The following is a 22,983-nucleotide window of genomic DNA, read 5'->3' as shown; positions in this document are numbered from 1 at the left end:
AAGCAATTGCTGAAACTTGGACCCTTGGGTAATCAGCGATTTCAAATACTTGGAGGATAAACGAGCCGAGGAATCCTGACTAGGGGCTGAAATTAAATTGAAATCTCCCCCCACAATCACTCTGCCATGCCTCACATCATGTAACTTAGCAAGAACTTTATCAAAAAACGGTAACTGCCCTGTGTTAGGGGCGTAAAGGTTCAGCAGTGTGTAAGGGACGCCATCAATACAACCTCTCAGGAGCAGAAAACGGCCCTGAGGGTCACAGGCCTGAGATTGAAACTGAAAATTCACCTTGTTACTAAGAAGGATAGCTACCCCCCTTGTCTTGCCCGGAGCCCTAGCATGAAATTCCAAAGGATACAATTTATACGCTAACAGGCGATGGTTGGATTTGGACAGGTGAGTGTCCTGAATCATCACCACGTCTGCCCGCTGTGCATTGAGTTCATGAAATAGCGTATGACGCTTGTGGGGCGTGTTCAAGCCCCTAACATTGAGAGAGAGGACCCTGAACGGCATGTGGACAGCCGACGTACAACAACAACAACAACAACAACAAAAACAAAAACAATAAAAAAATAATAAAAAAAAAAGAAGAAGGAAGGAAGACAGGTAGGAAAGAAGAAATGAGCAGCCAGAGACTATATGAGAAAACCACTCACCGTAGGTATTAAGTAATCACACAATGAGAGAAAGCATAAAACAGAACACCCACCAGAGAGTGTGACCATGAGGGGGAGAAAACAAGAAAACAGCAATTCCCATGAACTGCTGACACGCTCGCATTATAATCTAATAACGTCAGAACACCGAGGCAAAACTCACAGTACACCACACATAGCACTAACACGTAACAGCACAGAAATACAATGCAGTGTAAAATACAGTGAAGACCCTTGTCAGAGGTGGAGCGCACATATAAAATAGGAACTAAACCAACAGTACCATAATACCAGGCACAAGGCCGAGTTACCGGTCAGTAAGGGAAGGTAGAAATGTATGGGAAAAACAGAAAAAGTGTGTGTGTGAATGTGTGTAATCAAACCATGCGAAAGCTGCACCGAACTAGCAGCAAAAGGGTCAGTGATGAGAGAAAAGAGAAAAAAAGAAAACAAAAACAAAAAAAAAACAAACTGTGAACTTCCCAGCGCAACGAGAATCAGAACCCGAGGTCTGGGACAGGCTAGCCCCCCCCAACTACAGCGGTGGAACACAGAAAACAAAAAGCAAAGAAAACACATTGTCCACCACACTCCGTGCAGATGAAAAACCAAAATAAAAGTAAATAAAGAGGGCAACGGCCCATCCAGGCTCACCAACCCTGCAACCGAAACAGGACGGCATCGGGTCGCCAGAAGGAAGACGCGCCCCGTCCTCAGTCAGGAGAGACTACCCGCATAGCGTCTACAGACAAAACTCCCCGAAACGTCGAGGGAGGGAAACAGGGTCGCTGTAATCGCTGCTGGGCTTCAGGAAGACACCGGTGGGGTCGCCGAAGGCAACGCAGAGGGCCTCTCTGGATCCTTAGCGTGCGTGCGTGAGTAGTGTTGTCGCGTCGTCCTCTGCCGGCTGGGTTTAGGAGGCTCATCCGCCGTAGGGGGTCCAGGAGGGACGGAAGCAGGGTCGCGATGGCTCAAGACGTCCTCGTCGTCCTGGACTAGATTCCAGCGCTGGAGGAGGTGAAGGCCCTCCAAAGGCAGCTTGGCTACATGCAGGACCCCATTCCGGGAAATCAGCAGCTTGGTGGGGAAGCCCCATCTGTAGGGAATATGATTGGACCGGAGCGCCAGAGTGATTGGAGCAAAGGAGCGTCGCCGATTCAGGGTCTCGGAGGATAAATCGGCAAAGAGGTGAATTTGGGTGTACGGTGCAGGAAACGGTGAGAGTCGGCGGGCTTGGCGCATAATAGCCTCTTTGGTGGAGTAATAGTGAAGTCGCAGAATCACATCCCTGGACACAGTTGACGGGAGAGATTTCGGCTTCGGAATCCTATGAATCCTGTCTATACGAAGCTCTGGAACCGGGGTATCAGGTAAGAGAGTAAGGAAAAACTCACGGGCGTAATCCGCTAATTCACCATCCGGTACATCCTCTGAAACGCCACGAAGCCGCAGATTGTTCCGACGGGAGCGATCCTCCAAGTCGGCCAGCTTGGAGAGCAATGTGTCATATTTGTCTTCCAGCATGTTGTGATGGTCGACCAGTTCATTAAAGGTTGATGTAAAGTCCTCAAATTTGTGTTCCATGTGTTCAGTGCGCGTGCCTAGCTGGGCCAGATCGTGCCTGAGGTCGGTGAGCATGCCCTTTATGGCATCCGTCATGGAGGATTGCATGGAGTCCAACATGCTGCGTAGGATCACTGGAGTCACTGGCGCCGCAGGGTCGAGGCCCAATTCATCCTCATCTGGAGCGTTTGCCTGAGGCACGAAAGAAGGCTCGCCGCCATCTTGGGGCCTATCACCGTGCCGGGCATCTTTGGTGAAGTAATGGGGTAGCTTGTGTGGGGTCTTCTTAGGGTGTCTGGCAGACATCCCACCTGTCTCAGGGGTGCCGAGATAGAAAGCTGGCAGGTAAAAACCCGGTGTTCAAGCTGTTTTAGCCGGTTTTATGCTCGCGTGTTGGCAGAGCTACACACTCACGCGTCCATGCAGCTCCGTTGCCAGGCCACGCCAGGCCATTTTATTTAAATCATACAGCAATGGAGCTCCGGAGATTATACTCGCAGAGATATTAATTACGATAATTAACACTGCTCTTTATCAGCGTATTCCTTGCTGACTCCCATAAAAACTCCAGGTCTGTCCCTTGTAGTTCTACCTAAAATGAACGGAGTAGAAACTTTGAAAGGGTTTAGAAAAGATACCGCTTTCAAAACAGATTCTCCAAAGGGAAATAAGAACCATTCAGCCAATATAGTCTACTCATTTTTGCTGAAGTATGGGATCAGCCTTTGGTCTTGTCTTGATTCGGGATAGTTGCCCATGCATGTTTAAATTCCCTCTCTGTATTAGCATCTGCCACTTTGTGATGGGATGCTGTTCCATTTATCTACCACCCTCTCAGTAAAAATAAGCTAATAAATCTAAACCTTCCAGTTTTGGAATATGTCCTCTTTTTCTAGCATTTCTCCTCTGAAATAAACTCCCCCTGTACTTTGTTAAATGCCTTTGAGTATGTTAATGTGCCTATCAAATCTTTTCACTTACTTCTTTCATCCAAACAATACTTATTGAGATCCTTTTCCTGATTTTTTATCCTGTAAACCATTTACTATTATAGTAGCTGTCCTCTGAACTCTCTCCTATATGTCAATATCCTTCTGGAGATGGTGTCTCTAGAACTGTACACAATATGTCCCAAATGCATAATTTTATATTTATCAACATTGAACTAGAGCTGCCACACTCCCAACCGTCTTCTAATTTACTTCAATCATTTGGCTTGTTCCATTAGGAATGTCTGCCCTGTCTGCAAAAACATACCTTTCCGCTAAGACCATTTGTAATATTGCTCATAAATAATATTACAAACTATGCGCCCCAGTGCTGATCCTGAGGTACCCCACTAGTAACAAGTCCTTCCTCTGAATATACACCATTAACTACAACCGTCTGCTTCCCATCATCACCATTACCTTGTCCCTTCAAGTATTCTGGCATCCAAACCCAAACACTGCAATGTATCAATAAGTCTTCTATGAGGGAAAGTGTCAAATAGTTCAACCCTTTATTGTCCTGCAGTTTGCCAAATAATGAAAAAGTATGGCCAACTAAACAGAGTATTGTCAGACAATTTTTTTTTTTTAAATCCCCTCACTTCAAGATTCATTTTAAAGGGCCAATATGGGCAAGGTTCTTCAGCAACAAGGGCTAAACTGGCCCCTCAATGGTGCATAAGTCAACCAAGCTCTTCCTCCAGCAGAAGCTCACTGAGGATGGGTCTTCAAAATGTCTAGTGCAGACAAGGAGTTGAAACCCCACTGTCCATAATGCGCCATCATTTTCTATACTACAAACATGTGGCTAGTAAACACAGGACCATTTAGCCTATTTAGCGCGTCTGGTTTTCTTGCTGAAAACACTCAAACCTTAATCGGTCTTCAGGATATCCATATGTCTTCCCATCCATGTTTAAATTCCCCTCTGTATTAATGATCGTCCGCTAATCACCTTTCAATCAAAATCAGACACACTTCTCTTTGGCCAATTAATTCCATTCACACCTTTATAGAATATGACAATTTAATTTGAGACAATTAATCCGCGTTCCATCAAAGAGTAGAGTAGAGTAGAGGTTCTCAAATGAATCACTTTGTGTTTCTTGACAGCTCTTGATAATAACGCTATGCAGTATACCGGCATCATCTGTTTCTGTACGGGCTGGAAAATATGGCTGTCTAACTCTTTCGATACAGCTTGTGAAGTGTTACCGATGACTGATACATTAAGAGAAGCGTAGGATATAAAACATATTAGAACTTCTCTTACTTTGCATAAACTTTAGTGCATTTTAGTGCAGGCAAATCAATGGGAGAAGCAACCAATTATATGTATGATATCTGATCATTGATGTTTGGTAGAATACATGTGATTGGTTGTTTCTTCAACTGACTTCAATGCGAGAGCTATTGGCCATGTGTAAGACATTTATCTATTGATGGTTCCTGATATTATTAGAGGCAGCCGGGGAGGAGGAAAATGAGACAAAAGTCTAATTTTCTAACCACAGTAACTATGCGCGCTCCTATTTGCATGCAGTAAAATGCTTTGGAGTCCATGACAGATAAAAATATTTTTAGGGCCGCAGTTCCTTAAAATGTACAGTGTCAACTCTATGAAGCTCCTCCATGTTTTATGGTGGACACTTATACTCAATGAAGTTATTCATTTCCTTCCGTGTGTTTATCTCGCATGCTGCAGGGCTGCATTACAGTTGCTTGTCAGCATGTAAAAATGTCGGCATTTCAGTAAGAAACACGAGGCAAGATGCCTTAAAGAGAAGAGCTTAGTTCCAAATAAACATAGAAAAGATAAGGATGCTTACACTGAAAAGCCTTTCTCCTCAAATCCAGGCAATGTGTACCATTTAGGGTTAACTGCAGTTATTATGGCACATTTTCATGTCACGTTAGATAAGATGTAATGTGTTTTATTTTACCCTTTTTGTTGTAGAAAGCAGACTGACCAAACGTCTAATGGCTTGCGGGATCTCCTTACATAACGAAGAGCAAAACAGGGCGCTTTAATCAATGCCTAAAAGCCAAACTTTTGCAGAAAATAAAGACCACACGCAACAATCATACTAGCGACTAAATAATTCGATACACAGGGCACAGATCCATAAAAATAAACAACTGCTCATTGTTCAAATGCATATTACACCGGGCGTACATAGGCAAAGGATAATAATAATAATAATAATAATATTCACATGCATGTATCGCATAATCATAGCCGTATGCACTCATACTATGTCTAAAACACCGCAAGTCTAATAATGTCAAAGGAAAACGTGTAACTGAGCTTAGTCCATATTATTTCCACATCTGAAGCTCATTATACTCGGTGTGCGGAAGCGTGAATAGTTTGCTGATGTCTGTTTATACCCGTTTTAATTAATATTCAAGCCAACCAGGCCCAAGGTAGAAGATTTGAGGGCATCAGCCATCTCCATCAAAACTAGGGACAGATCACCTGTTGGGAGAATCTAGCCAAATTGGGCAACACAAAGTGCAGAAGTAGCATGCTGTTTCCTTTTTCAGGAATTTAAAGGGCTAAATTTAAATGTATTTTTGCTTGCCATGTATGGTGGTTATTTCGGGTTTAGACTGGATATCCAATGCACTCCAGAAATTTTAGGAATTAAGGGTTCAGATATTGTGTACAGCAAGTGCTGCACCCCTTAACCTGTCTATGGTGGTAGGTCCATGGGGGCAGCAGTCTCTCTGTTGCAAAACCAGGGGGCAGATCACTCTCTTGGGCAATCAAGCCCCTCGGTGTGAAGCTGCTAAAGGGGCTGATCTCCCCTATTGGCTCATTTACATTATGGAGAACTGTGCGCAGAAGGCACAGGATGCATTAAAAGGCACATCACACCTTCCAAGACTCACAGCTCTTGGATATGGCATCACAGCTGGTGGCATGGACCTGGGTCAGGCCACAGATCGTGATTCTTGAAATGGTAGAAGAGCGTTATCGTAATGCAACTTTTATACACAAATATATCAACTTTAGAGTTTTGTATTGCCAGATTCCAAGTTACAGGAGACAAGTGGAGTTTAAATTTTTTGGAATAAGAGGTGATCAATCTAACAAAGCATTGAGTTCCATACACTCAATAAAGCTCTGACGTCTAATTTTGGGTCCACCAGAGGGTCCTCTTCACCAACAATGCCCTATTGTCTGTTTTCTTAGGGCTGTATGTAACGAAGCAGATATCTATATACAATCTACAAAGAACAGGGCGTCACTAGCTTTACATTATGTTTAAACGCAGTATTAAAAAAGTCTCTGTCCTGATTGACTTGTCCCGATTTGGGAATTATTCCAAAGATCAAAGAATTTGAGGACACGCAAGAACCATCTAGTCTTCCGATTGTAAAAAAAAAATCTTTATATTCTGGATAGTTTTGCCCATCCTATGCACCCATTGTACAGCACTACAGAATATGATGGTGCTATATAAAACAATAAAAACAATATAGTTTAGATCCCCATACTATTATCCAACTGGTAATTAACATAAAATAGCATGATTGAGCATAGTCTTAAATAGAAGCATGTTTTATTTCTTTACCAACTGAGTAAATACAAAATCTCTGTTTTCCTTCCAAGCGTTACAGTTGTATAGAATTTTCTAAGCACGTTAGCTCATTACACTTGCCCAGTATATTTGCTGGATCAGAATAAAAAAGAAATCATTATTTTAAAAATAATTCAAAGCTTCTTTATAATCCGATCTTTCAAATGGGGCAAAGTGTTAAATATGGAGCGATCAGCCGCAGTTTCCCATGGAGAGTCATGCTAAAGGCACCATATTTACAAATAAGACCCAAGACGTGATCAACTCATGGTACATAGTACACGAAGTCATAGTACATACCGGCACCGATCCTCCGAATATTCACGTTCTATAAAAAAAAACAAAAAACTAAAGCTACAGTTTTCTGGGATCCTCGGACTTCTTCCGTCTCCTAGCAACCGCGGTACGCCGGAAGTCCCGGTCAGGATCGCCAAGCAACAGGGGGCTGGGCTGAAACTTGTTGTGGGTTGCTCGGCGACGCTTCCGAGAAGGAGAAGTTGCAGCAGCGCCAGAATGCGGACGTTTGGCGCGTGTGGATGAGAGAATGGGGCGCATAGTGATGCTAGTATGGCGTAACGCTTACACCTCATGGAGCGCTCTATAAATGAAGTAGGCAGAAGGGTGATGTAAAGTGCAAGACGGAGTGTGAGGAGTATCATAGAGTAACAGTGAAGCATACAATATGCTTAACCCCTTCTTTGCTGAGGGTATTACGTACCTCAAAACCTAGAGCTTTCTTCGTGTCTTCACAATATGCTTGTTTTGTTGTGATTTTTATTTTTACTGAAACCGCACAGGTATAACCACAATTATACATCACTTACAACATTTAGTATGAATAAAATATAAAAAAAAAAATAATAATGTTATTATGATTTTGCTTTGATAATTGCCGCAAAGTCGTTGGATTGACCAAAATAGTCCCAAAAATATTAATACAAGTGTCTTGAGTTGGGAAATAGCTTATACAGTGTGCACAGAATCCCATATTTTTATATTCGAAAGGGACACATTGCTGTTTCAAAGTCTTGCATTGTCTTCACAGCTAGTATACAGTTAATAAAATGACCCATAAAGTATATACCGTACTTCTGGAAATTAGAGTAAACAGCACGGGGTATTTCACGGGGAGCTTTTTGGCTAATTTCGCCACCAATCTGCCACAATTGGCCATTATTATTTTGTGGCTTTTTCTCAAAAATGTTGATCAGCATTTGCAAATGCAAAAAATAAATTACCAAAATATTCAACTACCCTCCAGGTAACAGAAACACTCAGCACGTATAGGCAAGGCCAGATTAAAAAGTTTGGGCCCTGGCGCAGTTATATAGGGAGGGCCCATTCTCTGGATTATCTTCCTTTACCAAGATCCTTTTCTCTGTTTTCTGTTATCTTTTTTCTCTGTTTTCTGTCTCTTGTGCTCTTTTTTCCTTCTCCTCGTTTCTCTCCTCCGTCTTTAGCAACCTTTTGCAGTATCGCTTGCTGACATAGTTTCTTCGCTTTTTTCCATCTTCCCTTTTTGCCTGCCTTTTACTTTTTTCACCCTGTTTCTAAATTCTATTCCGTCCCTCTTGCATACATATACACATACATATATACTGTATATATATATATACACTGCATATACATATACATGTGTAAACACATACATACCTATGTGCATTCACACAGTGATGTCACTTCTGGGCATGTCATTAAGGGAGGATGATTGCCTCTTTGTTGGACAGGTGTGGGGCATGAACCATTGCTTGTGTTATGTGACACCTCTCATTCAATATGCAGTGCTTGCGATGTAGAAAAGCCCATTTACTATGTAGGGAAATGGATAGAATAAAACATCACTGATGTAGCAGGCCACCTCGTCATCACCAGCTTTGCTGGTGTGGTAACATTGCCTCTTTGGTACCCAAATGCCTGTCTCTGCAGCATGTACAGAGACCTGAAGCCTATTCAAATGCAAGGGGTTTCTATGAGCTCCTTTCAAAGAAAAACTTGGCCATAGCAGACCCATTTAATGTAAGAGTTAAGCCCAAGAGATGGAGCTAAACGAAAAAGGAATGCATACATGTGAAGTAGGGAGTAGGAAGGGATTGCTATACGAAATAATGAATGTACACGCTGCACACACAGAATAGTAATTATAGATCTTAATGAATATTTTCTGTACCAGGAGCAGGCTGTAATTATAGCAAATTGCTTATAAATGGCATCCTGTTGTCACATCTTGTCACATGAAAAATAATAAATAATTGCTATTCGCAGGTCTGAGAAAATATTTTTCAAATTTACTAGGGGTGAAAACATGCCATTGAACGTGCCATTGAAACAAAATATTTTATGTGCAACTTTTTCACACATCCTAGCTCAACCTTCACTGTCTCAATCAATTAGATGCCCCCACACACCAATTATAAGTTAGTTGAATTTAGAAGTGTGTATATATATAAGTGTACAGTGTAAAAGTGAGTGAATGTGGAAGTGTAAGGGGTTAGCGTGTTTGGTGTGAGAATGTGTGTTTGGTGTCATGTTATTGTTTCGTGTTGGAGTTGGTTTGTGTTGTTGTATGGTGTTACAGTGTCAGGAGGAGCCTAGATTTAGTGGCGCAAGGGAGAAAATTGAGGGCCATGTTGTGTGTAAGTGTATGGTGTTAGAGAGAATGGATGTTAGAGCAAATTTGTGTGTTCGTATGTGTAAGTTTTTAGTAATAGGGACGGTGAACAAATACTGCTTTACTCTTGAATTAAAAGGTATAAAAACATAAAATAAATGAAAGTCCTGACAAGTTAGGCTTTTGAAGACAGGAATTTAAAGCATTATTTACCAATGTGGACATAACGGTCAGGCCTACCTTGTCCTGGAGAATTGGAAACCTATGCAGTAAGGCCGTACCATGCACTGCCCACTAGCTAGGTGACAGCAGTGCTAAACTAGTAGTGGACTGATGCAGGGCCACCAGGAGCTGAGCTGGCAGACCACGTTCAATCGGAAACTGGAACAGACAAACATCAGGTAGACTGGTGACGGAAAACCGGAGGCGTGCAGACCGTGGGAATTCTGGAACCAGCAGAAGGAGAAGTTCCGGGTTTCTGGAACTTGTAACAGCAGGATATGTAACGTATACGCAGGCTTTTGCAGAATGCCGGAACAATAGGTGAAACCTATAACTGGCAAAAAAATTATAGCAAGGAAAATTAGCTGGTTGTACGAGAATTTGGCACATGGTAAGCTGGAACCAGTCATTCTGTAGGTAAGAAGTGTAATGTTTTATGTATCGTTCTAAGGTCCATTGGTTTGCGGATGAAACGCAGTGGATAAACAACGTTTAACCCCCAGTTCTTGACAAAAGGCTTTCCAAAAGTCAGAGGTAAATTGACCATAAAGCCGAAAAATGTGAGTCAGGAACGACAACGACAGTAACAGATACATAAGGAATGCCTTTAGTGGGGATGAAATGTGCCATCTGTCTACCACTACCAGGATCGCATTATGGTCTTCCGAAGGTAGATTTGGGACAGGTAGTGGTTGTAGCAGGACATATATGTGAATCCTTTGATCTGGCACAGACTGAACAAGACAAGACATATTGGCAAATATCCTTGACAAGAGAAGGCCACCAAAAGGTCCTGACAATTGACTTTTGTGTCTTCCATGACCGGAAATCCGAGAATTGTGACCGGAATGGAAGACTTCCAGCCGTGCTGAGAAGGGTACAAAGATTAGATTCTCCTTATATAATAGGTCGTTCCTAGTAATCAAGTTTCTGGTTTCCGAAGTCTGGGGTAAAGAGGAGATTGCTGTTTTAACAAAATCTATGAGCGAAGATTGAGTAGTTACAAAATTGGTCGCAGGTAGAAAGGTTTCTTCTACTACATCAGAGGAGATTAACCCTTGGAGTCTAAATCGAGGTAGACCGTCAGCTTTCGTGTTCTTGGAGAAAAACAGAGCCCATCTCACTTGGCGGGGACGAAGATGATAAGCAGACCTAAGGTATTCAAGATTACAATGAGCAACATAAATTGTGACAGGAAGCACATCACCTTTCAACAAAGGACGCCATTCTTCCAATGCTACCTTTATGCCAGAAGTTCCTTATCTCACACATAATTCAGCATAATTCAATCGTTTTCTAGACTAGTAGGCAATAGGGCAGAGATACTGTTTTTCCACCACGTCTTTGGGAAAATATGGCCCTATCGGAATCACGAACTTCCACAAAATAGGGAGAAGAAGGGTCAGGAAGAATCAGAATAACAGCAGACATGAATTTGTTCTTTAACAATGTGAAAGCTTCTTGGGCCTGTGAGGACCAGATAAAACAAGTGTCTTGTTTGGTAAGTGTGGAAAGAGGTTGGATGATATGAGAAAAATGTATTGTTCTGCGAGGGATGGTGAGAAAATGAGAATATCGCCAAGGTACACTAACATAAAGACATCTAGAAAGTCTCTGGGATGTACTGGAAGGTAGCTGGAGCATTACAAAGGTCAAAAGGCATAATCATGTACGCAAAATGCTCATGTACTCTCCCTCCCAAATGGAGAGTAGGTTATTGTCTCCACAGAGATCAAGTTTGGTAAGTATAGAAGCAGAACGGGAGAAGTTCAGGAATTAATGGTAGGGGATACCTGTTCTTTACTGTAATCTTACTAAGTTCTTGATAATCAATACATGACTGAAGATAACCGTCTTTCTTTTCTTCCAAAAATATGCTTTCCCCAGCCAGAGAAGTGGGAGGACAGATAAACCCCTCTTTAAATTCTTGTCCAAGTATTCGCTTAGACAATTCAATTCAGTATCAAATACGGGAAAGATTCTTCTGAAACTTATAGGTGACCCAGATAATAATTCAATGGGCAAATCAATGTGCTGTTAAGGAGGTAGTTGCTCAGCCAATCTTTTACAGAAGACGTCCTGAAAATCTCTGTATGGTGGAGGTAAGGTAGTGATGGTCTCAGGAGCATTGTGACTATGAACAGGCGCACACATTCTGAGTATGAATTTACCAATCATGGTTTACGCTACTGTCAAACAACATCTCAATATGAGTTCAGCAACATCTGTGCACAGTGATACCCCACATGCATGAGTTTCTTGGGTTGTGTCCGGGGTAATAGGCCACATTTGGCAGGTGTGCATTTTTCAAATTGGAATTTTGACATGTTGAAAATTCTGCCTCCATGTCCTCTTTGGGAGATCTTTAAAGCTGGTCGATTCACTTTACCCCATCAAATCATATATTTTTGGAAAATAGATACCCCAGGGTATTTCAAATGCTGGTATTTTAACTCTTTCAATAGACACATTTTACCACCAGCCTTTGTTACATTTTGTGGTAGTAATTTTGTTGCGTTTTTTCACACATTTTATTTCTGGTATGAATTAACTGCTCCTGGAATCTGCCACAACCCAATATGTGTTGAGCAACATCTCCTGAGTACGTATGTGTTGTGGTCGTGGCCTGTTTTATGCAAAATTATGCTAATATTTAAATACACAATTTAGACAAAACACATCTAACAATACAACAATAAATTTGATTCAGGAATACAGTTAAATTATGTAAAGACGAATACCAACAGATGTTATGATGTATAATGATATACTTTATTAATACCTCTAGCGGTAAAAACAATATATCGAAAAAGGTTACCATAACAAAGTTACAGACAGTCAACAATTATATTCTAATAACATTGTAATAACATATGTACTTAACTTCAGAGAGTATCAGCATATCAAATGACTCCTTTGGTGTTCAGTTTCCAAAATGGCTCTAGATACCAGGATCATATAGAAGACTTTAAAGGATTCTTTCAGTAGTTGTTTTCTAATTCTTAGTTAAAATACTAGGCACTTAACTAGTCCTAGCTTCTTGGCACTTAACTAGCCCAAGATGGAAGAGCAGCTTTCTATTTCATACTTTTCTCTGGCAAACTTTTACAGCTCCCTTAGCTTCTGCCATGCTGCTTCCTTCCTGTCCTTCCAGTCTCCTCTGCCCCTCCCCCTTCTTCCTGGAGTTCCTGATATCCCATTGTTCCTGGCATAGCCCACATGGCTTTTCATGTAGGTAGCCATTATCTATGGTCTTAGATAAACAATAGATGTACACATCACTCACTCTCTAGTGCTACCTGGTGGTAGAGGTAAGGCACTTCTTAAACAATAGAACTAATTGGTATTGTAATGTATGCCAGAGTTAAGGGAGTGGTTTATCCAAAGGGAGATACAGATATTGCGTCTGTGACGTGAATCACTAATAATGGACGATGCAATCCATGTCCACAACAGTATGTATGTGTGTGTGTCAGCATGCATGTGTACATTTGTGAGCATGCATGTGTATGCATAAGTGTGTGTGAGCATGTGCAAATATAAGTGTGTGTATTTAAAAATATCTGTCGGGGGGAAAAGGTGGGGTGCCAAATATAAAAAAATAGAAAAAAACATAGATCTGATATTGATGTGGGAAGGTGTAGTTGTTAAGCGGGTCACGTGTAAGAACCTGATGTCTCATGTCAAAGAGGTCCAGTAAATTGTTTGACAACTGTACACTTGTTACTGGCTTTGAAGCTAGCGCAGTGTAAAACGTTCAATGAAAATCTATTGTGCTCAATACTTGGTCTGCAAACAAGAGATACCAAAACCCAAACATCAGGAGGCCACTCTCCAATGAATAACACGTTTCCCTTAGAATATAATGAAATAATCAGTATCCATGTCATAGGGAAGTGGTGTCAACATGTTACATGACCAGCAAGCTTGGTTTTGATTGGAACAAGCTGAACAGAAAGGCCACATAATAAATCCTTTCAGCCATTAATACACCAAGGTCTACTGGAATTGCTTTCAGTGTCTCTTGACATCTGGTAAATATTTTTTCTCTATTTATTATTAAACTTTAGCAAAGCAAAGACCTTGACACTATGGAGTCATGTTAATACATGAAAAGTAAGAAGTCAAATTTGATTACTTTTCAGCAATAAAAATAGAATTGTGTAATAAATGGTGAAAGTGTATCTGCTTAATATATTTGCAAGAACCCTCATGAACCTTATCGACAACATCTTATTTCAGAACCCATAATAAATAAAAGTAGATTTATTTACATATCCTCCACCTTTGGTTTTTCAGTAGAAATATTTCCAATCCAAAGTATATTTAAAACTAGACTTGTGCATTCGTCTTCGGGCGAACATGAAAACGAACACGAAGAGTGCGTTTTCGTGTTCGTTCTGAAGACACGCCGAAGAGAAGACGGTGGCGGTAAAACGTAGGCGAAGACGAAGACACGCACCACATTGTCTTCGTCTTCGTCTACCATTCCCCCCCCCTTCTAACTTACCTTGTCTTCGTGGCATCGCGGCAATTGCCGGAAGTGGAAATCTGCAGGTTCGCCGTCACGGGTTACAGGGCAGTGCGAATGAGCCTATTGGTCGCCTACAGAGACCTCCTCTGGCATCAACCAATTGGTTGATGCTAGAGGAAGACCCTGCAGGTGACCAACAGGCTCACTCGCACGGTCTTTGTAAGTTAACCCCTGACAGCGAACCTATGGATTTCCAGTGGAATCTGCAGGGTAAGGTGCAGCATTGGGGTTTTAAAACTCCAATGCTGCAACTTACCCGGCACATCCCACTGGTCTCCCTCCCTATTCAATTAGTTAAATGTCTGTACGAGCGACTTTATTGGTCGCTCGTACGGAAATTTAACTGATAGAATAGGGAGACCAGTGGGATGTGCCGGGTAAATTACGGCACCAGGAGTGTTACGGGGTCCATGGATATCTGGACACACATTATGTTACAGTGTGTGCATAGGACGAGCTTGGGGGCCCCCATCGTAAGTCTTGCAGAGGGTCCGTGGCATTCTTTGTTATGCCACTGCCTGCATTGAGAAGCTCTGCTAAGAAATAACTAAAAAACATTGATTTATTTCATGGTTATATATTTATAGAACAAGGAGCATTGAGATACATTGAATATTGGACATTTCACCATTCCAGTTCCTTTTTACGTAGGTTGCTCAATCACTCGCTGGTCCGCATAATTTGCAGAACATCTCCTACTGAGTTCAGCAAATCTTCCTTACAAAATAAGGCCAAAATGTTATTTTTCTGGAATGTACAACTCCTCCATTGCTGCAGACGATTGTGGGCATAAGCATCGTAGCTGTTTAAGTGACTGTTCTGTAATGATTACTGAATCTTTGATAAAGGTTTGATAAATAGGCGCAATTTATAATAACAGTATCTGCTTTTTCCATCGCAGTACTCCATCAGTGTTCCCTTGTATACCTGTGCAGTGTTATATATAAAAAAACAAATGGCATGAAACATCTTTTAAGGGAATGTCCTAAAATTACTCAACTTTGACAACTTAAGGATGGGCAAAAGGGTACTTTTAAACTATTGATCCACAAATCCTGGGATTACGAGGCTTGTAGTTTACAAGCAGCTGTTAAAACGCCGGAGGCCGGCTGGAGGGGTATGGCTTCAATTTGAGGTCCCTCTGACAGATGGTAAATAATTCTAAAAGAGATTAGTTGTGCTAAAACTCAGAATATCAACTAATCCAAATAAACCAACCTACTTTCTCAACTGAGATGTTTTTTTATATTAAAAAGCCATGCGTAGGAATCCTGCCCTAGACTAAAAAATTGTGAATAATTAAATTAAAATCCAGAAGCACAGACATGCCTTTCTTCTTGGTATAAAACCCTTTGTGTATCAAAAAAAAGTGTAACCAGGTTCCTGACAACTAATAATGGCATTGGAAATATATAATACAATTTTATAGATATATATATAATATTGTATATACATCATGATTTAATAACACCTACCTTTAGCGTTTTATGTATTTACCGCTTATTATTTATATATATTTCTATTTCAATTATTATGCAATTAGATCAATGTTTTATGATTGAATGCTATCCAAGGGGCACTTTTCTTTATTATCATTATTATTATTTATTGAAAATCAACTCATTGAGACCAGTAATTTTGCTTACTTTTGAGTAGTCTATTGAAGCTGAACTTCTTAGACAAAGTCAGACTAAGTGAAAGACATTTATATGGATATCCATTTTTAACATGTATATGAATTTTTGCCTTAAGGTAAAACAATACAAGGTTGTTGGTTTGAGTGGCCTCTCCAGCTTTAATATTTAGGAGGGGCACATGTGGGGACAGTGACTAAAGAAGGGGGGGTTATAAAAGGCTACATATATATGAGTGTATATATATATGTATATATATATATATATAGTTAGACATGCATTTTTAACTACATAATATGTACTTATCTCTTTGAAGTAAAGACCGTGATTGAGATATGATTTCAAAATAACAGCTGATGTGTAATGGATGTGTACTTTGAGTTGGATTTTTTAGGAGTATCCTTCTGAACAAGAGATTCAGAAGGATACAGGGAAACAAAAACGAGCGAAGGAATACTGAGAAAGAAAGGGACTCCCAGCTACTGCAAACCAGTGGCCCAGCTACAAACCTGGAGTGCTTCAGAAATTTTGTTCGTTGCAGTCTCCTGAGCATCACTGGAAGTGCCCCTGTACCTTAATAATTTCCAAACAGTAGGAGAAACTGAAAAGCGAAGAACCTAAAGTGATGCGTCTGCATCCTGGAAGTATGTTCGTTGCAAGAAAAAAGTCTGGCATATGGCCGTTTAAAGCTTCGTTATCAGGTCTGGAGTCAACCTTCATCAACACAGAAGACCAGGGATGTCATCTGGGAGTGTCTGTACCGAGTGACCCTGCCAAAGGGCTATGGGATCACAGGTAAGTGGGGAGACAGGGAGATCTGCCCAAGGACCTTTGAAAATCCCCTGCAGAGGTAGTAGAATGGTCCCCGAGGACCCAAACCATCTTTTCCTTGAAGCACCTCAGTTTAAAGGAACAGATAACTGGTGAAGAGATAAGAGAACCCCAATGGTCCCAGGGGGAATATATATATATATATATATATATATATATATATATAATTAAGTAAAATGAATAAATAAGTTGGCAGAGTCATAATTGATAGACAGAGCAATGTCTCTCCTAGAGCCACCGGGAATGGCAAGGAAAATATATTTTGTACAGGATTTTTTCCTTAAGGACACTAATTCACCTCCTTCAAAAGGTGGCAGAAGTAGTATTTCAATATATTCCTTCCCAGTATTGATATTGTGACAGAGACCTGTACTCCGTCACTGAGTAGCTGCAACAATCAAAATTAAACATGATATATATAAGCCCCATATAGTCATACATCTGACACTTTATCGTATATATATATATATATATATATAATAAATTTATTTCCGAACAATAAATGCCACCTCGTAATGTAATATAATGTTGTGTGTGTAGGGAGTGTAAGGTTGGGAAGGGTGTGTATCGTGTAAAGGAACGTGAGACTGACAGCTTGACAGCTGGATGGTGAGAGCTGGTCCATCGTCTCAGGTGCTGGCCGCCGTGACACTAAACGACTGGAGGATATGCCATAAGGTACTGCTCCAACTCCGCCAACAGCTTATCGTTCTCCGCTTCCAGTGTGGCCATGCGATGCTCCAGGCCTCTCACATAATCCTTCTTGTGGCGTCGATACTCTTTGGCGGCTTTCCTGCAGGAATTTAAAGGCAAATGGCAATAAGTGCTTTTACATCGTTGCTGTTCATTCTATCATTTGTTGGATTCGGACATATGAATCGCTTTAAAAGAAAGAGTCACAAAATGAAAATAGAAAAAAATGAGATTCTTTACTGTCCCTTCAGCATTTATATTTCTTACCGGTTTTTCATCAGCCGCAGCTCTTTCTATTTTCTGGATTCCTGGAAGCCTCGCATATTGGCAAAAGATGCAGTCACTAGAAGCCCCGGAGACAACTTAGAAGATGGGGTCCAGATCTCAAATTCTGGAATGTCTGCAATGTTAGAATGTGTATTAATACACTGAGTACTTGTAAAAGGTACTTCTAGGGTAACAGGCCTTGGGAGTCTTCAGTAATGGGATCCTTAATGGAAATCCCACCAGGGAAAAACATCCAGACTAAGTACCACCAAGTACTAAGGAGAGATCAGCCCTTTAGCTTTAAAAGAGGTTCCAAGGGAAAGCAAGGAAGGGTTGATTACCATGAATGTGGTCTCTTTAATTTTCTCCTGAATTATGTAACATAACACATCAAGTGCAGAAGTAAAAAGTCAGGAGCAACATAACTGGCATGTGAAAGACCTGTAACCATGGAAATAACACCCAGAAAAACAGTTAAGCATTAAAAGAAGAAGGGAAACCGCAGTATAGAAAGGCAGTGACCGCAGGAAAGGGGCTACTGAAAGTCTCACGGCCCGGGGCAATGACTCTGCACCTACCGTTACTCAGCTCCCGTTAGACGATTAGGTCCTGAGGCAAAATCCTCGGGCAGAAGACTCATAAAACAAAGTGAAACCTCTCTGTGCTCCTCTCTGTCCAAACACAGTATAAAGTGTTGATGTCTCTTACAAGATCATGAAGAGCTGCTGTTATGATCCTCTATTACATCATAGACAGCAAGACGGGCTGCAATACTCTGCTGTGCCCTATTAGAAAGAAGTGATGCAATAGTCTGATGAGCCCTAAAACACAGTAAAAATCGCTTCAATGTTTAACCCGCTTTGTCCTAATACTAAGGGCAGCTGCTTTTGTTGTTTAAGAAACTCTGTGCAAAGAACCAACAGCTTTAATGATGATTGTAAGCAAACAAATAGTGCATATGTATCGTTTACTGGCTTAGGGATGCACACTTAGTATGTACACCTTATTGGAAATTGTTCAGAGTATTCTTGAGACTGCTGCCTTTCCAATGCATTTTAGAACATACCACTTGTGGCATAAACCATGTGAAAAATACACATAAAAAACAGATCCACCGATTAATCTTTACCTGAATATGCCTCCAATGCAGTGGATGGAGGTGGAATCCATTATACTGTGTCAGGATGCAAAGAGTCAGGATAGAAAATTATCAGGAGCACCACAAGGAGGACACAGACCAAAGTCAGACAGGCAATAAAAGGCAAAGTCGGGTACATGATGGGGACAAAGCTACACAGAAGGAAAGGAAATAAAACCAGATCAGCATCCAAAACAACCTATTGTTATTTCATTTTTTGGTCCAATTTTGGAGCGTTACCCACACTTTTATTTAAAATAAGTTTTTTGGTTTTTTTTAAAGGTGGGGGTGGTCATTTTCGGTTTCGGCCAAGTGAATGCTGAATTTTTCGTTTTGGTCCAGGATTTTCATTTCTGTGCATCCCTACCCCTAAGCGCAAAACACATTCACTCCTGATGGCCTGTTGTGCAGAGGGCAACTCACTTGACAACCAACATTCAGTTAGAAGTGAAATGAAACAGGAACCATGGCAGCAGAAAAAACACGCAGTCCAAGCGAATAAAATAAGCCCGCACAGAGATCTAGCCTGTTCGGGTGGCAGCACCCCTCTAATAGATCTTAGTTTTTATGCTGCCAAATATGAAATACAAATACACATTTCACACATAACTTTCACAGACGATCAATGTGTCTGATAAAAAAAAAAATCACATTCCATATACTTCACAGCTTTTCTCTTTTTATTCACATTCAATATAGCCATTGCTTATCCTTTTATTCACATTTCAATATAGCCATCAGTTACCTAACAATACAGCCTTTAATTCACAGTTACTATATTCTGCGTCTGCTTCATTAGCTCCCGTGGAACCAGTTATTCGACATCCAGCCTTTGGTTGCATCATATAATCCAAGAGGAAGTTACAAGAGGCTCTCATGCTGTTGAAAAAATACCATGACACTTTTCAGTGTTGTACTTTTTTAAAACCCAGAGAACCAAGTCGCCCACCCCTGATACTATAAGACCAGACACCATATCCTCAGTCCCATTGTTCAATGAGACTTCACAGCAATGGAACCACAGCTTTACTTTACTTCTCTATTATTAACTTGTACACCCTGAGAGCTACACAACATGAAACCTTTTAGAATATAATGAAAAATAGTTCTACTGAATACAATATGTGATGCCCAGTGGATCTTCATATCCCCTCTTTTTGATGCATGGTTACATCCTAAAACTCTTGCTTCCCCTTCTCGCTTTAATATTCTAATGCTCTTAAGCTTTATTTTAAAAACCCACCATCGTAGCGGCTGCAGATGAAATACCTGGGATAAGTTACAACAGACAGGAGTCATATGTTGCTTGGAAGGCACTGTGCAGAAGTAATGGCACAGTTAATTATGCAGTGTTCTAAGCAGACAATATATTGTGCAGACACCAGGCCTTAGATAGCCAAGTAACAAACTCGGGTAAATTCACTAAATTGGGAGTTTGCTACGCAGACTTCACTATGTTCCATGGACCAGTCTTTCCCATATGAGGGGAGTTTGCCCTGCATAATACATCATTTATTTAGTATAACTGATATAACTATACAGAACACATGGCAAATGAAGCTCGCTGTGGTTGACTCTTCATAATGCACAGTGCAGTTGGTAAGACAAAAGAGAGAGAGAGAGAGAGAATCTCCGGCATTGGTGAAAAAACCCTACTGTGAACTCAGGTTCCTTAGCAACGCACCAGTCATATCACTGAAACCTTCACTAACGCCAGCAGATTCTAACCAGCGCTAAATACCACAAATAGACTAATGAAACGATCAATCCGCCAGGGTTATTTTGCTTCCTTACTCTATCTTTTGTGAGATATCGGAATAGCACAGTTTGGTAGATCATCCCCAAATGCAGTCAAAATGCAGTACTGGAGCCAGACTTTACCAGTTTGAAGGATACACTTGCACTCCTAAAACCTGCACTGGTACTCAGTAGAGAAGCAACACTGCTATGCTAAAAGCTCTACGGACTACAAAGTATTGGTTTATTATTATTTAGATGAAGTTTACTTGTATATAATACAATGAAGATCAATATAAATGAAGAAACGTACATTTAATCCCACTGATTTTCTGGATGGTTTGCCATATCCTTGCACCTCTTGTGCAACTCAACTGACATCCAGCTAGAACAGGAATGTAAAAAGACCTATGGGTGCTCCACAATTTTCATTTAATAAAGACAAGGGCCACTTAATGGATTGGACACTCAAAGATCATTGAGTAGGTAGCTTTAGGGACCTGCAGTACATCATCTGCATTGCATGTCATACTGAGCTGGCCCCCTTTACAAACAAGGACAGTATTTTACCATCTACACTGCTAAGTTACTTACCAGAACCCCATGTCTATCTTTTCCATCAGTATTAAATAGGAGATCGTATAGCCTTTTTGTGCACATTTGTATACGGTGCAACATTACATATAAAGGATATAAAAATACAATTAATATTAATGGGAAGGTTAAAAAAATGGGCCATATAGTACACTTAAACTCCTGATGAACTACAAATCCCAGCATTATGAGATTTGTAGTTCACAAGCAACTGTTAAGCCGCAGGTCGCCTACTGCTGGGGTACGGCTACATTCGTGGTCTCTCCGACAGATGGTAAATAATATAGAAGAGATTAGTTGTGCTAAAGCTCAGTTTATGAGCTAATCCCAAAAAAACCAACCTACTTTCTTGGCAGAAATACAACTAAATAACACTGCTTATATAAAAAGGTGTACATAAGAAGTGCAGACGTGTCTTTCTTCTCACTATAAAACCCTTTTTACATCATACAAAGTGTTAGAAAGTTCCTGGAAGCCAACACTGGTATAGGGAATGCATCAATAATAACGAATATACATATTCACAAAAGGAAACTAATTAGAGCGGCATATAATCCAATTAAATATGGCCACATTACCTTTGGAGGTTGATATTGTCATTTAGAATGAAAGTTATGGACTGTAGGCCAGTTTCCCTGTATAGCATCCCTAGTGGGTTGGTCACTAAACTGTAAACTGAGGAACGTTTTGAACTCAATTCACTATGCATTATGATGGGACAGTCCTGGCTATGTTTTCCTGCATTAATGTCTTCAATCAGCCGTACTTCCCGCTGTTCATTATGCATAACCAACTTGACTGTTTGGCCAGAGACACTTTCCATTCAGCATATTGATATCAGGGAGATGAAATGCTTCAGCTCCCCTAACAGCATGTTTGCTGCCTCTTCACCGATTTATGTGTCTTAAGATCTTATCACAGATGTAGCCGATAACTGCGGTATATTTACCATATACAACACATAGGGGTCTAAGCCCAAACTCCCTCACTTCACTATTCATTATGAAAGCCCAACACTTGCAAGTTTCTCCAACAAGGAGGGCTGAGCTGACCCTGGATAATGCATAACTATAGGAGCGTTGCTGATTTAACTATGCATTACACAGGACTGTGCAAGTTCTTCCTGTAGCAGGAGCCAGTTGAATTGGACCTTCGTGGTGTATAGTGATATCAAGGAAAAAATTATATTCCAGCAAGTCATCCTGACAACTTTCCCTTTAGCGAGAGTTGTCAGTTCCAAATAGAGGTTGGCAAACAGGCTGGTGATCGAGCTACGCTAAGATGATCTGCACTCATCTGGAACACGAGGAAAGCCCCCAAGAGCTTCCCTATGGATTGAAATCTCTAAAGCCGGCTCATACTCCTCCACTCTCGTTTAGTTGGGCTGGTCCAGATGTCAGATTTGTGTCTGGCTCACCTGGCTATCGTCGCACTTAGTACTGCGCAGCTAAGTGAATCCCCAGTGGCAAAGTTTCTCTGGGAACGTTTGAAAAAGATTTACACATTTTGATGCCACTAACTCGAAAACATCAGAAAATGTCTCAATGCAATGCAGGTATCATTCCCTCTGAAAACGTGACTGCAAAATGATGTTCTCTTCACCTTTGACTCCATGCAGGTTCCGGGACAGATCTGTTCATGGCCCATGTTTACCAAACAGTGCTGTTCCATGAGAGACCATCACCCATCCCACATGAACGAACCTTAGATTTCTAGAGAGTTTGGTGGGCAGAAGTACCATCTAATTACTAAATACAGGCTCACATCTTTGGAAATATGATACTAAAAGTGCATTAGCCAATTAGAAAATAAAAACATTTCATCAGCTGTGATCCTTTTGCTATATTATACTGCATAAAAGACCCTGCTTCGGATGTAAGAGTTCATGGTTTTGATGTCCATCTATTAAATCCACGCATTA

Source organism: Sceloporus occidentalis, unplaced genomic scaffold (assembly GCF_023333645.1).
Source record: "Sceloporus occidentalis isolate IW3139 unplaced genomic scaffold, rSceOcc1.0.p SCAF_16, whole genome shotgun sequence".
NCBI lineage: Eukaryota > Metazoa > Chordata > Lepidosauria > Squamata > Phrynosomatidae > Sceloporus > Sceloporus occidentalis.
This window is presented reverse-complemented; position numbering follows the sequence as displayed.